Source organism: Marmota marmota, unplaced genomic scaffold (assembly GCF_001458135.2).
Source record: "Marmota marmota marmota unplaced genomic scaffold, marMar, whole genome shotgun sequence".
NCBI lineage: Eukaryota > Metazoa > Chordata > Mammalia > Rodentia > Sciuridae > Marmota > Marmota marmota.
In genome coordinates, this window is record NW_026008273.1 from 31,179 (window position 1) to 51,510 (window position 20,332).

At 37.9% G+C, this 20,332-nt stretch overlaps 1 pseudogene; it reads left to right on the plus strand.

The window, feature by feature from the left end:
- Nucleotides 1-15,022: 15,022 nt before the first annotated feature.
- On the plus strand, nucleotides 15,023-17,073 carry LOC107133781 (annotated as a pseudogene).
- Nucleotides 17,074-20,332: the final 3,259 nt, after the last annotated feature.

Sequence of the window (20,332 nt, forward strand, 5' to 3'; positions counted from 1 at the left end):
AAAACAAATGTGTGAGACAATGCAGGAATGATCAGAATTGAAATTATTAGATTATGAGAAGTATAAGCTAAATCAGTGGATTTACTCACTTAATGGATTAATAATTTGAAAGGACTACTGAACTAAATACTAACTGTAGGCAGGTAGGGTGTGGCTGGAGGAAGAAGGTCACTTGGGTCATGACTCTGAAATTTATATTTTGTCCCTAGTGCCACATTACTATCTCCGCTTCCCAGCTGTCATGAGTTTACCAACTTCTCTGCACTAGGCCTTTCTACCATAATGTTCTGCATCATCTCAGGCCCAAAGCCACAGAGTCCACCAACCATAGAGTAAACCTCTGAATCCAGGAACACAAATCAACTTTGGCTCCTCTAAGTTGTTCTTGTCAATGAGATGAGAAACTGAACAACACAGAGAAATTTTTAAGTTTCTGATAATTGTTTTAATTGGTATTTTCTACCTTTACTATTGTAACCACTAGACTTAAATAATAAATATAAAACACAAGATACATCATTGTACCTATTGACATCAGGATCACAAGTTTTAACCATGATTTTACTTCCTAAAACTTTTATCCTTTCAAAATCACGTTTTGATATTTAAATACATGAAAACTCAAATAGATACTTTCTAGTGATATTAGGTCATTTAAAAAATAGGCATATTAGAAATCACATCACACCCTTTCTCTAACTACTATTTACTAGACAGTTTAGCCAGTCAGACTTCAATTGCTCCCAACTTCCAGAATTATCTGTTGTTTCAGATAAGAACTTTTTTAAAAAAAAGAATCAAAAGCCAAATATTGAGTATAAATAACAATTTTTCAATGGACCTTTATTTTATTTGTTTATGTATATGTGGTGCTGAGAATTGAATCCAGTGCTGCACACATGCCAGGCATGAGCTCTACCACTGAGCCACAACCCCAGCCCAAACATAGGTTCCTGACCTTATCGCTACCCCAAAATTGAATACTGTCATGTCTAATTAATTTTGTTCTGCTGAAAAGACAGTGAGGAGTTTCTCATTCATTTTTTTCAAGTACATTGTCCACATTTTTCACTTATAGCTCTGGAGTCCTTTTCTTCAATTCAGATAAGATGGACTCATACTTTTCTCCCAGGCCCATCAGGGAAAAAATTATTCTTGCAGTTCCCAAAGCAAAATCTTTCACAGATTTCTGAAATGACAAGTTCACCTGAGGGTGGTAATGTTGAGAGAAGTCACACAGAGTGAAAGAGCTCAACCTCTGTAGTTACATTGATTTCTTTTAAAATTCAGCCAAGGAACTGGAAAACTACAGGATTCAGATGTACAAAAAGCATTTGGAATTACTTGTTATGAGACACTTTCCTCTGCATACAATGGAGGTAGTGATTCCTACTTCTTAATGTTAAAAAGAAAAAAAATGAGAATGTACATGAAATACCTATTATAGAAACTGACAAGAAAAAGCTTCTCAACTATCTTATGTCTTTACTAACTTTATATACTTAAAACTAATATTATCAGAGAAGGTTGATAAAGCTTCATTTAAAAGCTAATAGACTTTCAGTAAGGCCACATGATATTATCAGAGAAAAATGGCAAGCTTCTTGAATTAATGAAAATGACTTTAGAGCCCAGGGATTATTTCAGCAGTCTCCAGTCAGTTGACATGAGAGTCTTTCTCTGTAAAGTAATGAAAGATGTTTTTATTTCAGTAATTTATGTAATTAATAAATGCCTGCTGTAGAAGTTGAGCAGTAACTACTAAAGGGGTATTTCCTAGAATTCAGAAATCACATGAAGTGGCAATCAGTGGGTAGTTGGAAGAGACTTATCTGTAAGTCAACTTTCTTGTTCTGGTTATAGCCACCAAGACAGTCAAATTTGTAGTTTAGCTTATTTTGCTCAACACTGCAACAACTTTTTTTTTTAACTAAACAAAGCCTCCATATCATTAGTGTTTTCCCTCTTAGAAATGGGATGCCTTATCACATGTTCATATTATTTACTTCATGGTGATTGCAAAAGAAGGATCAACAGAAATAATATTCTGATTTAAAATTTAAGTCCATGAGACCTTTTTTCAAAGTATCAGAGTATAGACTAACTGCAACCAGGAACAACTCTTTATGACTCTGAATAGCTCATAAACACTTGCAGTGGCCAAGCAAGAAACAGAAAAATGTGGTATTTACATTTTCCACATAATTTATTTGGACATGATTTTAGTTTCCAAGACTAACATCAATAGAACCATTCAAGAGTCAACTTCATTTTTTGACTTAAATATTCTGGAACTCTTTAACCTTTCCAAGTTCCAACTTGTAATGAGTCTTATTAACAAGAAAAGAAGAAAAATGTTGAGATAAACAAAAGAAAACATATATATGATCCTTGAGATTATGTTTCTTATTTCATTCTTGAATTTTCATCATAACTAGCTGAATTCAATGTGCATGATATTGATAAATGACATAAAAAGAAAAAAGGAGGAAATTGTGAATATATGCCAAGAATTTATCATCAGGACTACTGATGTCACTGTAACACGTTTAAGGACTCTGTTGCCGAGTTCAATTTATTTACTGCCACTCTCTATATGAACTTTTCCACGTGTAAATGGATATTCAAATGACAATATTCTATTCTATAAATATGCTTTGATGAATAACCAGGTTAATGAGCTCTTCATATAAACTGAGGCATAAAACCATATGACCTATTGCAAAAAACACAGCAATAAAACAAAGAAGATCAGATTTCTTTCTTCTCTATATAATATTAGAAACATTGTTTCCTCCCAGGAAAATGTTGGTCACTCAAAAACTGGCCCCTTCTAGAAGAAAGCACTGGCAATGCAACAGCAAAGTGGTTCTCAAGATACCACACAACAGAGACCTTATCTGGTCACAATTGAATTCCATTCTTTTCCCGGGCAAACCAAAGATAATATAAATTATGTCAGAATAAAATTTATATTATTTAGTGACCAAGTTGATTATTAAGGATATCACAATCCAATTTAGTCATTGTTTCTATCTATCAGTATCTTCTAGTGCACAAGACTTAGTGATGCTGACAGAATGACTAAGAGAAACTCATTGATGTATTAAAACTTGCTTCCTCAATGTACAATTATAGATCTTCTTAGGACTCTAGTTTAACAAGAAAACTGCCCCTTGATTACAAAAAAGGATCATGGTATGTATCTCTAAGGAGAAGTCTGTATGTCTCATAATGATAAGGATCATTTTAAAAGAGAAAATGGTGATCCAGAAAGAAGCAAATATAAATATAGACCAGTTGGACTAGCATTAACTGATATCACTCCTGTGAACCAAAATGCACTGGGAACATTTTCAAGTTCTTCAATCTTCTGGGTATTTCATCTCACAGAAAGCCATTCTCCCAGATCAGAAATCTAGCAATTCTTTCAATCAATCCACATGAAAATAAAAATATTTACCTGGCTGCAGAGATATTTATTCCTCCAGTAATATTATACTTCTTTCTATTTTGGTTAGCAGTGTAGTTAAAGCACTAAACAAACTAGTTTTTGTTCTCATAGAACCCACATAAGAGTCAGAAGAGGAAAATAAATGGAAATAAATGTTTAATTAAAAGTTATAGCAAATAATATGAATGAAGAGCCCATGAAGTAGAAAGAATGTGTATATTGAGTGGGTGGAAGGCAGCAAAGGCCTCACCACTTCTACCACAAAGCCTGGGCCAAGGAACTTCTCAGGAACCAAACAGTGATTTTGTTCACTGAAAACTGGCTTTTAGTCACAAGTTTCAGATAATGCATGATATCTGCCATTAAGGCCCAATACTCTTATCCTCTGAACAAAAGCTTGGAAGGTGATGGAAGAGGCTGGGTTTAGGGGAAAGAAGGGAACATTTTTACTTAAGACATAGCAAGGTACTATCTCAGAAAACTATGCTGATTGTCCGTATTTCAGTGTTAAGTGCTTTGACAGATAACCATCTTCAATACATTTAAACTCCAAGAGAAAATTATATGGAGGTAATGTTCCATGGAGTTTCCTACTAGACTATTGTTAGAGTCTGTAAACAAGTCAGGATGGTGCCTGGCATTTTGCCAGAGAAATGTTAGAGTCTGTAAACAAGTCTGGATGGCACCTGGCAAAATGCCAGAGGGAGTGGTTTGTGAAGTAACACCAGCGAGCCCTTAAATGTGGAGATTCCTTATTGGTTGACTGATGTATCTAGTTTATGCTAATTAGATAAGCTGTGTGGAATGTATAAATACTGCTCCTGTCCTGCAATAAATGGTTCCCACTCATGCTGTATCAATCTACACAAGTTGTTCGTCACTCCCCGGTTAGTTTGCTGCAGCCGGACTGCGGCAGACTATAAAGTCACTGTCTCTGCATGAGAAGCACCCAACTGGTGAGGTAAATTACTTTAAAGTATTTTGTTCTTCAATGCTACCCAAGGCAATAAATATGCACAAGGCACAATATAATTATTAACACAGTATTTCCTAGACTTGAGAGACTATTTGTGCCAGAACAGAACTGCCTATGTCCTCAGATTATCCTCAGATGAAGAATAAGAAGAAATGAGAAGATCAAGAAAGCTACTTCATAGTAAATGAACGTAAAGTAGAACAAACATTAAAAGAAAGCTTTCATCTTAGCCTTTAAAATGGGGAGGGGGAAGATGGGAAATTGTTTCTTAGATAGTTGATTTCAAAATATATAGGAATAAATTTTATGCAATTATGTGTATGATGTAGATCTTTAAAATTCTATTCATAGACTTTGTATAGAACTGAGATGATTTCAGTGAATGCTTTGTGCTGAACCATCTCTAAAAAGGAAGAGTAAAACCAGAAAACAAGTTAGCATCCCCCATACTAGAGAAGTATTTTATAATTTTCCTAATGGAGACCAGTCACAACAGAAACTACCTATTATATGCCACTCAAAATCATCCACTGTCTATTTCTTTATTTATCTGATTGCATATTATCAAAGTATAGTTCTGATTACAATTTCCCTTTCCACACGTATGATTTAATAAGCTACTTCCTCAGCATTGCACTTTGTATCTTGGTCATACTTTAGTTTGCTAAACATAGACATAATTTCTAAAACTGCACAACTATGGAAGCCCTCATGAATTCATATGCCCACCTTTCTAAGAGAAAGGTCTAAGACACTGCACCTCAGGCTGATCAAGGTAAGGCTTTTGATGTACTAAGTGGCTAATCCCCACCTCAATTTTTTCTTTGATTTGGCTTTTTCTTTGAAATATCAAAGGATGAAGTTTTGATTGTTACCTATGTGCAGTAATGTCTTTCCTAGGCACTACTCATTTAAAGGTAGCCTCAGTGGCACATGGGATATTTGAAGGTGATGGAAGAGTCTGGGGTTGGGGGAAAGAAAAAGCCTGAATCAGTTAACAACAAGCCCATTCAAAAATGACAACTGGGTATCATTCTAACAAATATTTGAGAAAATGTAATGAAATTTAATCCAATTTAGCCTCATTAAGAAGCTCCCCCTAATCTATTTTTGGAATCATCCTCATTTTCTTTGTTTTATTTGCCTTTCCTACAGGTAATTACATTTATGGGGAAATGATCATTTAAAGTTGATGACTATGCATAATGGGAAGCCATATTACAATTCGATTTTACTAAATCATAAAAATTTTAATGGACTCTTTGACTGTATTTACTCTAACTATTCTTAAAATTTCCTAACTTCTGCTTAGTATCCTAGCATCACCCAATTAAAAAGTTAACTTTAAAATTACCAAGAAGGTTGGTGCTTGAAAAATGAAATAAGACTTTCCATGAAATATATCTCTATTTGAATTCAAAGAAAAAAATGATGTTACCTTCTTTGTGTTTTATTATGGTACAGTTTTATATTTTGTCTAAGCAAGGTCTTCTCATGCATTTCATGAAAACTGTTCTTAAATATTTCTCTGATGACAAAAACTTGAAATGAATATAGAAAAAGAAGTTATATAGTTTAGTAAAAATTATCAATGATAAATCAGTTTCTTCTGATATAAAAATAAATACTAGTTTATTGAGAAATGATATGAGAAAGTAATAATTTTCATTGCAAAAGCAATGTATGTGGACAGATTCCACTCATTAATTCACCCAATAAATATCGAGTGCCACATATGTATTGGTATTATATAGGTAACTGGAAAATATTGGAGGAGGAAGTGTTCTTAAATCATTATTATGCAAATAAAAAGTATCATTAGTGATGTTATTGAATATGTTTCACTCATTTAAGTATGTATGAAACATTTATGAAAAATATCTCACAATTATTAGTATTGTACACTGTGTTCACAATTACAAAAAGAATTTTTGTCTTCCACATTGTGAATTGCTTTTTTACTTTTTTTGAGAAAAAATTTTGTTGCTGCTGTCATCGTTTTTAATTTTAAAGAAGTCAAATTTACCCATTTTTTCTTTTCTCCCTCATAATTTTAGTGTTATATTCTACCACGCGGCCTGCGCAATGGTTTCATTAATGAGGTTCTCGGCATAAAGTTAGTTAGAAGAGATTGAAATAAAACACACAGACTCAGTTACCTTATTTCTATTGCCAGGTCCGAGACGCCTCCCCTCTCTGGCTCCGACCTCTAACCGCCCAGCAGGGCAGCAAGGATTACTCAGGGCTAGCAGGAGAGAGAGAGAGTGAACACGCCAGGGAGTAGCCTTTTATTGGGGAACAAGACATTCAGGGGATAATTCCATCCAATGAAGGTTGAGGGGGGACTGCACTCCAAGGTCATGGTCAGTGATTGGGCCCCCGGGGTCAGTGGTCAGTCACACCCCCACACAGACGGGTTCTCTCATCAGGAAAGGGCCGGGAAAATTCTGACACAGCCAGAAGCCTCAGACCCTTAACGGAAGTCACCCAGTCACGTGTCAGGATGGCTTCCCACATATTCCCCCTTTCTATTCTTAAAAATGAGGTGGCGGTTCACTCTTTGGAGTTTCTGTATTCTTGTTTTGAAGACTCGCCATCCTATAATTACAACACAAAAGAGAATTAACAGCAAAGAGAATAATCCAATAATGTACCAGGCCGAGTGTTTAAGAATATTTCCAGGGTTGAATCCATTTAACTCCTTTAATATTTGGTTTGCCAGAGAAGAAGGATCTGAAAATTCAGCTCTATTATTTTGAATGTCTTGGATATGGTGATGAAGTTCCAGAATATCCAAGCTATTATTACTATTTTGCCAAATACCTAATAAATGGTTTTTAACCTTCTCCCAATCCCAGAGAGAAGCATTGTACTTGGCAGCTGTAACACAAACATACTTATAATTGGCATGGCATTTAAGCCTTTCCTTAAATTTTAAGGCTGAAAGTTCATTACCTATGTCTATAACAGTCACCTCTAAGGCGTTTAATTTAGTCTCAATCCTTTCATCAATATTTACTTGATTACACAGAGCCTTGGAAGTATTTTGAGCTAAATTATTAAGAAATTTTGCATGCTGAATATTCTGAGACAATGTCAGAGACGCAGAGACAGTTGAGGCAATAAAGGAGACTAGCGCCAAAACACCAACAATTATAACTCCAATAGCACGTTTAGGTCTTGCTAACTGGGCATGAATTTGCTGCAAGACTTGTAAACCAGTATCAGCATACCATGGCTCTGAAATATTAGCAGGTAATAAAACGAAAGAGGGCTGATGTAGTATCAGCACTCCTTTTCCTCCATTATACCTAGTAATACAATTGGTTAGGTTACATTTATTACAAGTAACAATATATCTGTCATCTATCCATTTAACTTTTACATTTCCAATAATTAAAACATAAGGAGATTGGACACAGGCTCGTAAGCCATAGCAAGATCCCTCTTTACAGTTCTTGCCAACAAATTTTGGTAAAGGTTTGTCTGTAAAATGTGAGAATTCTGAGGCCGCAATTAAACGCCAAATATCTTTCTGAACACCTCCTTTACTATAAGTCAAAATATTACTAACAAATCCTGCAGGTGTCATAGCAGAATTTCTTCGTAATTGTCTTTTATCAATTTTTGGAGACCAGTCTAAAATATACCCACTATCTTTAGACACCTTATGTTGTACAGGAAAGGTATTTACACAATCCATCCATCTAGGAAAGGTGCCAATCTCAATTGTAGAACTATTTGGACAGTGGGGCATCCGTGGAGGTTTTGCAGAAATGACTGGCTTGTTATGGGAAAGTCCCATCTTAATTACTGATCTAGTATAAGGTCTTAAGTCCCCATAAATAGAATTATTTGTCAGTCTAGGTCTACCAATCGCTGTCTTTTCTTCGAATGATACTTTCAGACAGCCAGCATGTTTATCGTGTGACCAACACAAAGGTAATTGGGCACTGTAGCCAGAATAATTAAATCTAGTCACATGATTGGGAGTAATATGAGTATCTGTAAATCCTCCCATCATGAATGAGTCATTAGTAAATACTGGAATAGATTCTCCAGTCCACACAGCTGGGTGTACCAGGGGTGGATCTGGGAAATATGTCCAGTAAGTGTCTACTTGATCCCCCTTTACCTGACAGCCCAGCAGGGCAATTACTGTTGCTACCATCATCACTGGGGTCCTGTTCTCTCCTAGGTGTTGAAGTATTCGGGAAGCCTGGGTTGTTAGCTTCTTCACGTCTTCCCATGAAATCAGCTTTTCGGCTGGGTCAATCTGGTCTTTCTTCATCCTTTTCCGATATCTCCTCCTTCTGGATAGGGGCTCCTATTTTGGGGAGTCATAAACCTATTCCCCCCCTTTAATTTTTGTAATTGAAGCTTAATAGATAAATGAGCTCGTTCCACAATGGCTTGGCCTTGAGGGTTATAAGGAATTCCTGTTTTATGATTAATTTTAAACTCTTGGCAAAATTGTTGAAAAGAAGAGCTTACATAAGCTGGAGCATTATCTGTTTTAATCTGCATAGGGCACCCTAAAACAGAAAAAGCTGCTAAGCAATGAGAAATTACATGTTGAGTATTTTCCTTAGTACGTGCTGTGGCAAAAATAAATCTAGAATAAGTGTCCACTATGACATGTACATAACATTGTTTACCAAATTGAGGAATATGAGTTACATCCATTTGCCATATTTGATTTGGTTTTAATCCACGGGGATTTACCCCTGATGGCAGAGATGGAGTGTGAATAACACACTTAGGGCATTGGCTTACAATCTGACGAGCTTGTTCTCTAGTAATATTAAATTTTTTACGTAAGCTAGAAGCATTTTGATGATGCAAGGAATGGGAAGCTAGTGCACAGTCATATGAAGACATCTGTTGACAAAAAGCTACTAATTTATCAATCTTGTCATTACCTGAAACTAAGGGTCCTGGAAGATTAGTATGAGCCCGTATGTGCCCTATGAAACATGGGTACTTTCGCATTAGCACTGTCTTTTGTAAATTATGAAATAACTCAAATAACTCTTGTGATGAAGTATACCCAATAACTGAAGTTTCAATATTTTTAGTAACTCCGACTGCATATAAGCTGTCAGAATAAATATTAATAGGCTCATTTGAAAAGTAATTTAAGGCACAAATCAGAGCTTGAAGCTCTGCTCTTTGGGCAGAAGTATAAGAAGTTTGTATTACCTCTGTGTGAACACGACTATAAAAACCTGCTTTACCTGAGTTAGAACCATCCGTGAACACCGATAAAGCTTCATCTATAGGATGTGCACGTACAATCTTTGGAAAAATAAGTGACGTTAATGATGCAAATTGTATAATCTTATCACGAGGATAATGGCTATCTATCTGGCCAGGAAAATCAGCAAAGGCTATCTGCCATGAGCTAGAAGTTTGAAAAAGCCAATTAGTCTGTTGAATAGAAAATGGAATAATTATGATATCAGGCTCAGATCCAATTAATTGTAAAATCCTAGTTCTACCTTTAATTACTAATTGAGCTATAGAATCATGAAAAGGAATTAATGTCTTTTGAGGAGAGTGGGATAAATAAATCCACTCAATAACTCCTAATCTTTGCCATATGGCTCCTGTTGGGGTATGCTCAGTTGGAAATATTAATAAATACACTATTTCTTTAGGATCAACTCTAGTAAGCTGTGCATTTTTAATTGCATGTTCAACTCTCCTTAAAGCCATTCTAGCCTCTAAGGTTAGCTGACGTGGAGAGGTTGGAGAGGGATTTCCTTGTAATATCTGAAATAGAGGACTTAACTCAGAAGTAGTTAGTTTTAGGGATGGCCTCAGCCAATTAATATCTCCTAATAGCTTTTGAAAATCATTAAGGGTATGTAACTCCTTTACTCTTATCTGAAGATTTTGAGGACGGATTGTACGTCCTTGAATTATCTGACCTAAATATTGAAAAGGAGGCACCTTTTGAATTTTTTGAGGGGCTATGCATAAACCCATTGCTGTAAGTGAAGTCTCTAACTGAATAAAAATTTCTGAAAGTACCTCTGGATTAACATGAGCCAATAATATATCATCCATAAAATGAATAATATACGCATCAGGAAAGCTATTTCTTATGGGATCTATCGCCTGGTCTACATATTTTTGGCACAGGGTAGGGCTATTACGCATTCCCTGGGGGAGTACTTTCCAGCAATATCTTTTAACAGGTTCCTTAAAATTAATTGCTGGGACAGTGAAGGCAAATCTCTCACAATCTCCAGGATGTAACCTTATAGAGAAAAAACAGTCTTTTAAATCTATTACCATCAAGCTATAGTCTAAAGGGATGGCTGTGGGGGAGGGAAGTCCTGGCTGTAATGATCCCATAGGTCGAATTGCATGATTTATCGCCCTTAAGTCCTGTAGCAATCTCCAATTTCCTGACTTTTTCTTAATAACAAAAATAGGTGTGTTCCAAGGACTAAGCGTTGGTTCAATATGACCAGCCTGAAGTTGTTCCTCAACTAACCTATGAATTATTTTAAGCTTTTCCCCTGAGATGGGCCACTGAGAAATCCATATAGGCTCCTCTGTGAGCCAGGTGATTTTTTCGGCTGTCTTAGGGATCGGGGAAGTACTCAGGGCCCCTAGTAAAAATTTTGGCTTGGAGCATTTACTAATCTTTGTCATGGAGACTGGTTTGTAAACAGATACTCTTCCTGAAGGGTCTCCTTATCATCTCCAGGAAAATACCTCTGATTAACTTCCTCAACTGACCTTATAGAGTTTGGAGTAACTAATAATAATCCCATCTTGGCTAAAATATCTCTTCCCCATAGGTTAGCTGGTAAAGACCCTAACACATAAGGCTTAAATACTCCACTGTTCCCATCGGAATCTTCCCAACGGAGATAGTTGGCACTTTGAGCAGGCTGTGAAACCTGCCCTATTCCCTCTAGGTTAGCTGGTGCTACATGTAAAGGCCAGCTCCTAGGCCAGAACCTACTAGAAAAAACAGATATATCAGCTCCTGTGTCTACTATTCCGAGGAACTTTTTATTATTAATTTTAAGCTCTAATAAGGGGCGTTCTTGTCTTACTAGCTGCGACCAGTATACTCTGTCCGGTGGTCTAGAAACTGAATCTACTGGTGCGTGCCTCCCTGAATCACAAGGCAATAAAATCAATTGGGCAAATGTATCCTTTGGAGTGAGCCTTAGGGCATAGTTGGACTTTACAGTAACATTTAATTGTCCCTTAAAATTTGAATCTATCACACCAGGTATCACCTCAATGGCTCCCTTTAAGTTATTGCATCCCAAAATTAAACCTATAGTATTATCTGGAAGCGGCCCGAAAAATCCCAGTAGGGATTTGTTTTGGCCCTGTCTCAGGATTTAATTCAACTGTCCTTGAAGGTCCTAAGAAAACTGTCTGCGATCTATGTTCCGATAAAAATCGCAGGCTGTCCTGGTCCGCGCCAGTAACGTCACACTGTGCGACCTCTCCTCGAATTCCCCGTATTGTTGCTCGGCCCGGGGAGGGGCCGACCGGAAGTTTTTTGTCCTCCCGCTAGGAGGAAATGACGGTGAGAAGGCGGGCTGATCCGCACCATCTTGACTCGCCACGTGGGGTTGAGTCCTGCAATATCTATTATCACCAGTAGATGGAGCCCTGAACTTAGAATTGCGCATGCGACAATCCCACGCAAAATGATTATTTCTCCCGCAAATGTAACATTTTCCGCGGGGTTTTCGTACTAAATCCTGTGGTTTCAAAGTTTCTTTTATTGCTGCAGTTAGGGCCACTGTTTGTAAATGAGTAGAGTCTATGTCAGAACATAAGCAAATAAATTCAGAAACTGCCCCTTTTTTACGGTGCGGCCTAAGAATATCCTGACAGTATTTATTTGCGTTTTCGAATGCCAATTGCCTAACAATGAACTCACTCGCTCCCGAGTCCCCGATTGACCTGTTTGCAGCCTGGTACAACCGGGTTATGAAATCTGAGTAAGGTTCACTCGCACCTTGCCTGATTTTGGTAAGAACTAAATTGGACTGGTCCTTGGAGACAATTTGTCTCCAGGCGCGTTTCGCACAATCAGTTATTTGATTGTACACTACAAAATCATAATTTAACTGTCTTTCTAGGTCAGTAAATTCACCTGTCCCTAGAAACATTTCTACTGGCATTTCTATATCCTGTCTTTTGTTCTTTTCTGCCTGTTCAGTACAGAAATCAGTCCAGTAAGTCCTCCAAAGTAAGAAATCTCCCCCGCTCAGACAAGATCTGGCTAAAGAAATCCAATCGCTAGGAGGAAGGGGTTGTGAGCAAATATTTTCTATCAGGCTCTGTACAAAAGGGGAATTTGGACCATATGTCTCACATGCACCTTTTAGTTCCTTAATGGTTTTAAATGGGATTACAGCATGAACTCTAACTCTCTGATCTTGTTCATTAACTTGCTCAAAAACTGGAAAAAGTTGAAAACCGCTAGTATCCTCCCCATCTTCCTGTGCTTTCTTAATACCTCGCTGGAACGGGGTAAGAAAAGTCATTGTTAACCCAGCGTACCTGTTAAATTTTGTCCTTTTAGCAGGTACCGGCCGAATTCGAATAGCCTGGGCAGGCGGTGTTAAACGCAGCCTGTTAAGATTTCTCTGTAAGTCCTGAATTTCCATGTCTGATTCTTCTCCCTCAGATTGCAAGTCATGGTCAGACTCTGCACTATCGCCATTTTGAATTTGGGTTTCTAAACCACATGGCAGAGAAGAACTCTGAGCCCCTCTAGGAATCTCTTCCGGATTTTCCTCTGCAGGAAGATCCTCTACCTCTTCCGGAGGGCTTTCGGAGGTTTCTTCTCTATGATATCCGTCCCTAGAATCTCCCTGTGGGCTAGTATAGTCCTGCGAGTTTAAAGTCACATTCCTAACCTTAGGTTTGGCCTCTAGTGTCTTTGTTTTTAAATGGCTTAAGGGAAAAGGAATTAACTTAGCCTCAGGCGAATTTTCCATTTGAATAGACTTAAAAGCCCTTTGCAAGCCTTTTAACAGGTCTTCAGGGGGCCACGAACTTTGACCCATATATTCAAAAAGACAAACTTCTAAAGCTGTCCAAGTTTTCTGAATACTTTCTATGCCTCCAGGTAGTTCATTAGAAAAATAAACCTTTTGTAACTTTCTTCCTAATTTCTCCCAAGTAGATAAATTTGGAGACTCTTGTTCACAAAACCAAGGACAATATTCACCTACAATCTTTAAGAATTGTAATAACTGAGCTTTCATTATCTGTTTTCCTTTCTGATTAATTATACTGTCTAAAATAGTCAGATACATTTCCTTATCCGTAGAAGTTGAATTTCCCATTTTAATTAATTTAACGTCTCTTTCCTTCAATAGCTCCAGGTACTTTTGTGACCCAAATTGTCACCTCTTCCTTTATCTTTATCTTTATCCTTATCTTTATAGCGCGCACCCACTCAATCTAACTAATCTAGAATGCCCCACGTTGGGCGCCAATTCTACCACGTGGCCTGCGCAATGGTTTCATTAATGAGGTTCTCGGCATAAAGTTAGTTAGAAGAGATTGAAATAAAACACACAGACTCAGTTACCTTATTTCTATTGCCAGGTCCGAGACGCCTCCCCTCTCTGGCTCCGACCTCTAACCGCCCAGCAGGGCAGCAAGGATTACTCAGGGCTAGCAGGAGAGAGAGAGAGTGAACACGCCAGGGAGTAGCCTTTTATTGGGGAACAAGAAATTCAGGGGATAATTCCATCCAATGAAGGTTGAGGGGGACTGCACTCCAAGGTCATGGTCAGTGATTGGGCCCCCGGGGTCAGTGGTCAGTCACACCCCCACACGGACGGGTTCTCTTATCAGGAAAGGGCCGGGAAAATTCCGACACAGCCAGAAGCCTCAGACCCTTAATGGGAGTCGCCCAGTCACGTGTCAGGATGGCTTCCCACATTATATCATTGTATCTATCATAGAGAAAACTATATAACCCCCTAAGAAATGAAATATAATTAGTTACTCTTATCATCTTTGCAGCATATGGGCCTTCTAGTGATAGTGCTCAGCAATTTGACATTTATATTCTCAGTGGATATATTCCCATCATTCTGAGTATAAATAAGCTTTGATTATACCCGGTGGCCACCTAACATAACAACTCATTAAGTTCCAAAGAAGAAGATCAATGGTAATTCCTGAAAGGCAGTGGCAGTAAAGAAGGAAACATAAGTATTAGTGTCTTGAGTGATGAAATTTGCCATTTATTACTTCTGTAGTAAAAAGAAAACAAATCAGAACACACAGTTTCTTAGGAAGGAAGGAAGGAAGGAAGGAAGGAAGGAAGGAAGGAAGGAAGGAAGGAAAGAAGGAAGGAAGGAAGGAAAGAAAGAAAGAAAAGAAAATCAGAAAATGATTACAGATATTATCAAAGAAAACTACTATTCTTAAAATTGAGAATCTTGAGGAGAGGTGGGAACCCTGGGACGGTAGTGATCCCTAGTCTAGGCAACGGGGCGAGACAGGGCCCAGCCAGAGCCAGCTGGAGGGTCAGGCCCGGAGGCCCCCACCCTGGTGTACCTGCCCTGGCCACAGCTGAGGAGGAGGCAGAGGAGGAGGATGATCTCCAGATACACTCAGAAGGCGGTGCCGCAGACCTTGGAGCTGAAAGGCGTAACAAAACATGCTCTTAATCATCATCCCCTTCCAGAGCAACTGGATGAAATTTCCTCTACTAATGATGGCCATGAAAAAGATACAAGTTCCCAAAGTGAGTCTGACTTCATTCAAGAATCACCTTTAACATCAGACAACACTGGGAATTCAGGATCTGCTTTTCCAAGTTATAGTGGCACAGGGATCTCTACAGAAGGCAGCTCAGACTTCTCCTGGGGATATGGTGAACTTGATAAAAATGCCACTGAAAAAGTCCAGGCCATGGTCACAGCCATTGATGAGCTCTTATATGAGCAAAAGTCAAGTGTGCATACCAAGAGTCTACAAGAAGAGTGCCAAAAGTGGACATCTAGCTTTCCTCACCTCAGGATTCTGGGTAAACAGATAATTACTCCAAGTGAAGGTTATTGATTATATCCTAGATCCCCACCTGCTATTTCAGCTTCACGTGAAGCAGTCTTGTCTCAAGAAAGAGATTCAGCAATATCCCCTGGTTTGTGTGTGCTGTGGAAAGAGAAGAAGACTATTCTCAGAAGGAATAGTTGAGGAATACCTAGCTTTCAACAATACAGATATGGAAGAGGGATTTCATGAAAATAAATCAGAAGCAGCTACAAAGAAACAGAAATTAGGGTACCCTCCCATTGCTCAATTTTACTGCATGAAAGAGGACATTCTTGCTTATGTGTTTCGCAAAGTGTGGAGCAAAACTGTGAGCTCTTTGGAGCAATTGACACGTAGTTACTGGGAGGGATTTGCTTCTGAGTAATGTTGCAGTCACCAGACCAGATTCAGAAAGTCTCTATGTGCTGAGTAAACCACATACTTTGGTGTTACCTTGAGTGCCACAGTCCAAAGTGCTGTCTGTCACCTCGAATCTGATGAGTCTCTGTCAAGCAAGTGGTCATCAGCCAAATGCGAATGATCTCTTGATTCATGGGATGCCTCTACAGCAAGAAATCTCTACCTAATTGACAAAGCTCCTAGATCTTGATGACAAGCTACTATGAGGCCTGGGTGCAGTACCATCTTTTCAACCCGAAATTGGCCAAACCGAGCCTTGGAGCTTGGTACATCATGTCCTGTCACATAAAGTGCAGTCTGCCAGGAGACGTAATCCCCCACCACGTACCCTTCCTCCAATCAGCACAAGCCACTCACGCACTGGAACACCAAGACCTGTGGAAGAAATCCTCAGAGGATCACAAGTCCCTTTGGCAGTTGACTGCCTCGCCTCTAGCTCACCAATACCCCTGAGTCAAAATAATCTGCTGCTACCTATTGGCACAAGTGAAGTGGAACACCTGAGCCCTGTGGGGCCACAAAGGCAAATGAAACCCCATGGTGATTCCAGTCGAGCCTGAAGTGCAGTGGTGGATGAGCCTAACCATCAGCAGCCTCAAGATAGGCTCCTTTTATCTAACTTCTTCTCCAGGCCCAATACAACTCGGTCATTTATGCCAGAAACACAGTATCATCATTCACATGCACTTGAGTACCCTCATGGAGCTGGACCCAGTAGGGGATCTGCAGGTCCTCATTTGCATGCCTCTACAAAAATCTCAAAGCAGAGGTGGCCAATCTCTAAAACCAGGCAGGGACCAGAAGGCAAATGAGAAGAACCTATCAGGCTGCAGCAAACATGTGGGAAGACTTCAAGAATCAGTGTTCGACCATCAAATGATGGAGAGCATGTATAAAAGATCAACTAGAATCCATCTTCATGAAGAGTTATTTTGGTAAAACTGACTGAGAAAAACAACAGACTACCCACCAAAAGACTGACTACACGGGTAATGTTTCTATCTCCAATTATTGTCTTTAAGTGTAAGTTAACCTATTCCACTCAACAGTAAAGACTGTACCCCAAAGATGTAAAAATGAATAATTGCCCCCAAATCACTGCTCATGTTTTCTGTTAAAGATGATTAGTACATTTATAGGATTCAATGAGATTATATATACAACAATAAGTAGCAAATGATTTGATATTAACAATATCACTGGCTTCAGAATATTTCAGCTTGTATTAATTTCTTGAGAGTTGTACTCAGTTTTGTCATTTTTAAGAGATAGTGCTACAAAAAAATCTGAGCTACTCATAAAATAAATGCCATTCCTAAAGCTTTCTCATTAGATTTCTAATGAGAATGAAATGGAAGGGCTGAGTAATTAAAGGCCTCAGCATTGGTATAAAGTAACCCATATAACCAATCATACCACGTATTTTTTTAGAACAGCTCAACCTTGCTTGTGTGATGTAAGCTTATGCTAATTTACTTCTTAAAGTATTTTACTGGTTCTGTTTTTTCCCAAATATTTAACTTATCTTGCAAGCTTTTCTCCTGAAGCTCTAGAAAAGTTAGCATTATTTTTTAAATAATTTATAGAAACTATTTTTGAGCCACCAAAGCACAAATTCCTTAAGAATCTAAGAAACTTAGACTAAGAAATTGACCCAATATAAACATATCCTAACAGCAGAAGAAAAGAACCTTGGCATACTTCAGATTTTACCATGAATGTTTTCCTGAGGGTACTCATAAATACAGTAATGGTTTTAACTATGGCTTAAATGTATTTAAATTTCATTGAACTTACCTTAATTATCATTACCAGTGTTAGATCTTATTGTTAATTTTCAGAGTGGATAAATTCAAAATCATAATTTGAGGTGACTAATTATATCAACGTAATACTTTATCACATGAGGACAGACACTTCAAACAACTTGCACTGAATTACATTTTTAATACAATTAAAAGAGTATTTGTTAACTTGCTTGTACTCAGAAACTGAAAAAAAAATTTAGAATCTTCACCAACTTAAAACGTGTTATACACGATGAAAAATTGATAATAAAACTAAGACATCTAGAAAAGAAAGTAAACTTCTTTAAGAAAGAACATAATGTACAGTCAGCAAAGAAAGGGTGTGAAAATCAGAGTGATCTGAGATTTCTTGAAGGAAATAATCAATGCTTAAAATGCAGTCTTATATATAACATTGTTAAACAAAGAGCAACAAAAGAATTACATACCTACACCACTGGTTTTCCAGTATAAAGGCAGCCTACCTTCTCTAGCATTCAAGTTAGAGGAAAGAATACTCACTATACTATGCTTGGGAAGAGAATAAAAATATTTAGTGAAATATTTGTATTGAAGAAATGACTCCAAATTAAATCTCAGGATGGGACATACTATGATTAAGTACAACAAATGTGACAATCATACATCTAGATATACAAATAAGCTTACACATTGATTGAAATTATGATCATATAATGGAATGTGAACATTAGAAAACTTGCACTATAAAAAACTGTTTTGAAGAAACAAAACCAGGAGGTGGGAGTGTGAGGCAGTGTGGATATTTCCTCATCCTTCATTGGATAGGCAAGAGATGTCTGAACTTGAAACACATCCATCTCAGAATGTTATTACATTTTAGAAGACTTGAAAAATCTAATAGCTCTTCTTGTAAAGAAACATTTACTTCAATTTCATCAATACCTTCAATTTCACCTAAGTTTCTTTGTTTTTATCAACTCTGAATTCAAAAGTTAGAAAAATTAATTTTATTTTTAAATATTACGTACAGACTTAATCCATTTCAGCAAAATCCTGTTTGACCTTTTCTTCAAACAAAAACAATACAATAAACTCAAACTAAAATAACACAGCTATCTTTTAAAACCGTTAAGAATCAGTTTTACCTATTTCATAAGGGAAAAAAAATAGAAATGAGCTCCAGTGTGATTGTTATGCTCGAATTCGGGACCCCCTAATACTACCAGAGACCCAAGATCCATGTAAGCAGCAAAGAGGTGTTTATTGCGAGCTAGCTCGGTCCTCCGCATGCACTCACAGCAACTGGTGACGCTGAGAGGCCCCGAGCCCAGGATTTGCAGCATTTTTATACATTCTTTGGAGAGGGCAGGGACTTCACATACATCATAGCAAATCATCACACACCGCGGGAAAATCAAATAACAACTCTAAAACATGATTAGCACATTCACTGGCAGGAACAAGTTGGATAGGGGTGATTGGTCAGTACAAAAGGGGTATTCGTTTGAACTGATTGGTTTAAGCCAAGAGGGGTGTATGTGCTGAACTACATGGTTTTCCAACAGGTTATCAACTACCATAAACTACTGGGAGGGTCATCTGACATCCCAGGTATTTCCCTGTCTCATGCTGATTGGTGGCTGCTAGGGGGTTGCTATGGATCTCCACCCAGCCTGACTGAGTCAGGGACACCTGGCGCAGCAGATCTCTCCTGTTATTTGTAGATAAACAACTTAGCAGGGTGGGAATGTGCCTAGGAGTGCTCTGTGGGTTTTTCCAAGGACAAAGGTCATGTCCCTTCCTTGGACAGGCTTTGTTCTGTGGTAGAGGCTGGTTTTTCATGATAAAGTCCAAGGAACTTCTCAAACTTTAAAACAGACAAATAAGTTAGGTCAGCAGTGGGCCCAGAAAGTCGACATTCATAAGCACCTAGTACTATACACTTGAGTAATAGGTCAAAGGAATTTCACAACATTGCTAATTAAATAAGCAGAGCATTATAAGCCATGTAAATGAGGATATGAGGAGAATTAAAGAAATAAACAGTAACTAATAATTAAAAATTGTAAAACCCTTTTATGTGTGGAATTACTAAGGAAGATTTGCTCTTATAATACTTTTTTTTTGAGAGGGAGAGAGAGAGAGAGAGAGAGGGAGAGAATTTTTTTTTAATATTTATTTTTAGTTTTCAGCGGACACAACATCTTTGTATGTGGTGCTGAGGATCCAACCCAGGCCGCACGCATGCCAGGCGAGCACGCTACCGCCTGAGCCACATACCCAGCCCCATGCTTTTATAATTCTTTAAAAACATTCCTTCAGATAAGATGTTATGATGAAGCAAAATTTCTGTTCTACTCAATGATCTTTATACTTTTAGAATTCATTTATTTTCCTTTTTCTCTATTATGATCCCCCCTTTTCTTTTTCAATTCATGAATTCTAAATATTCCAAAGTGAGTTGTCATCTGTGAAACTCCAAAAAAAATGTACCAGTGAATTATCCTACAGGTAAATAGGTCCCTGTCCTAGTCTGTTCTGTGTCACTACAGTAGATGATCATAGTGTGTGTCATTCATAAAGAAAAGGAATTTATTTCTGATGATATCAGAGACTGGGAAGTCTAAAATGCAGAGGCCCATGTGTGTGGCAAGAGCTATTGTG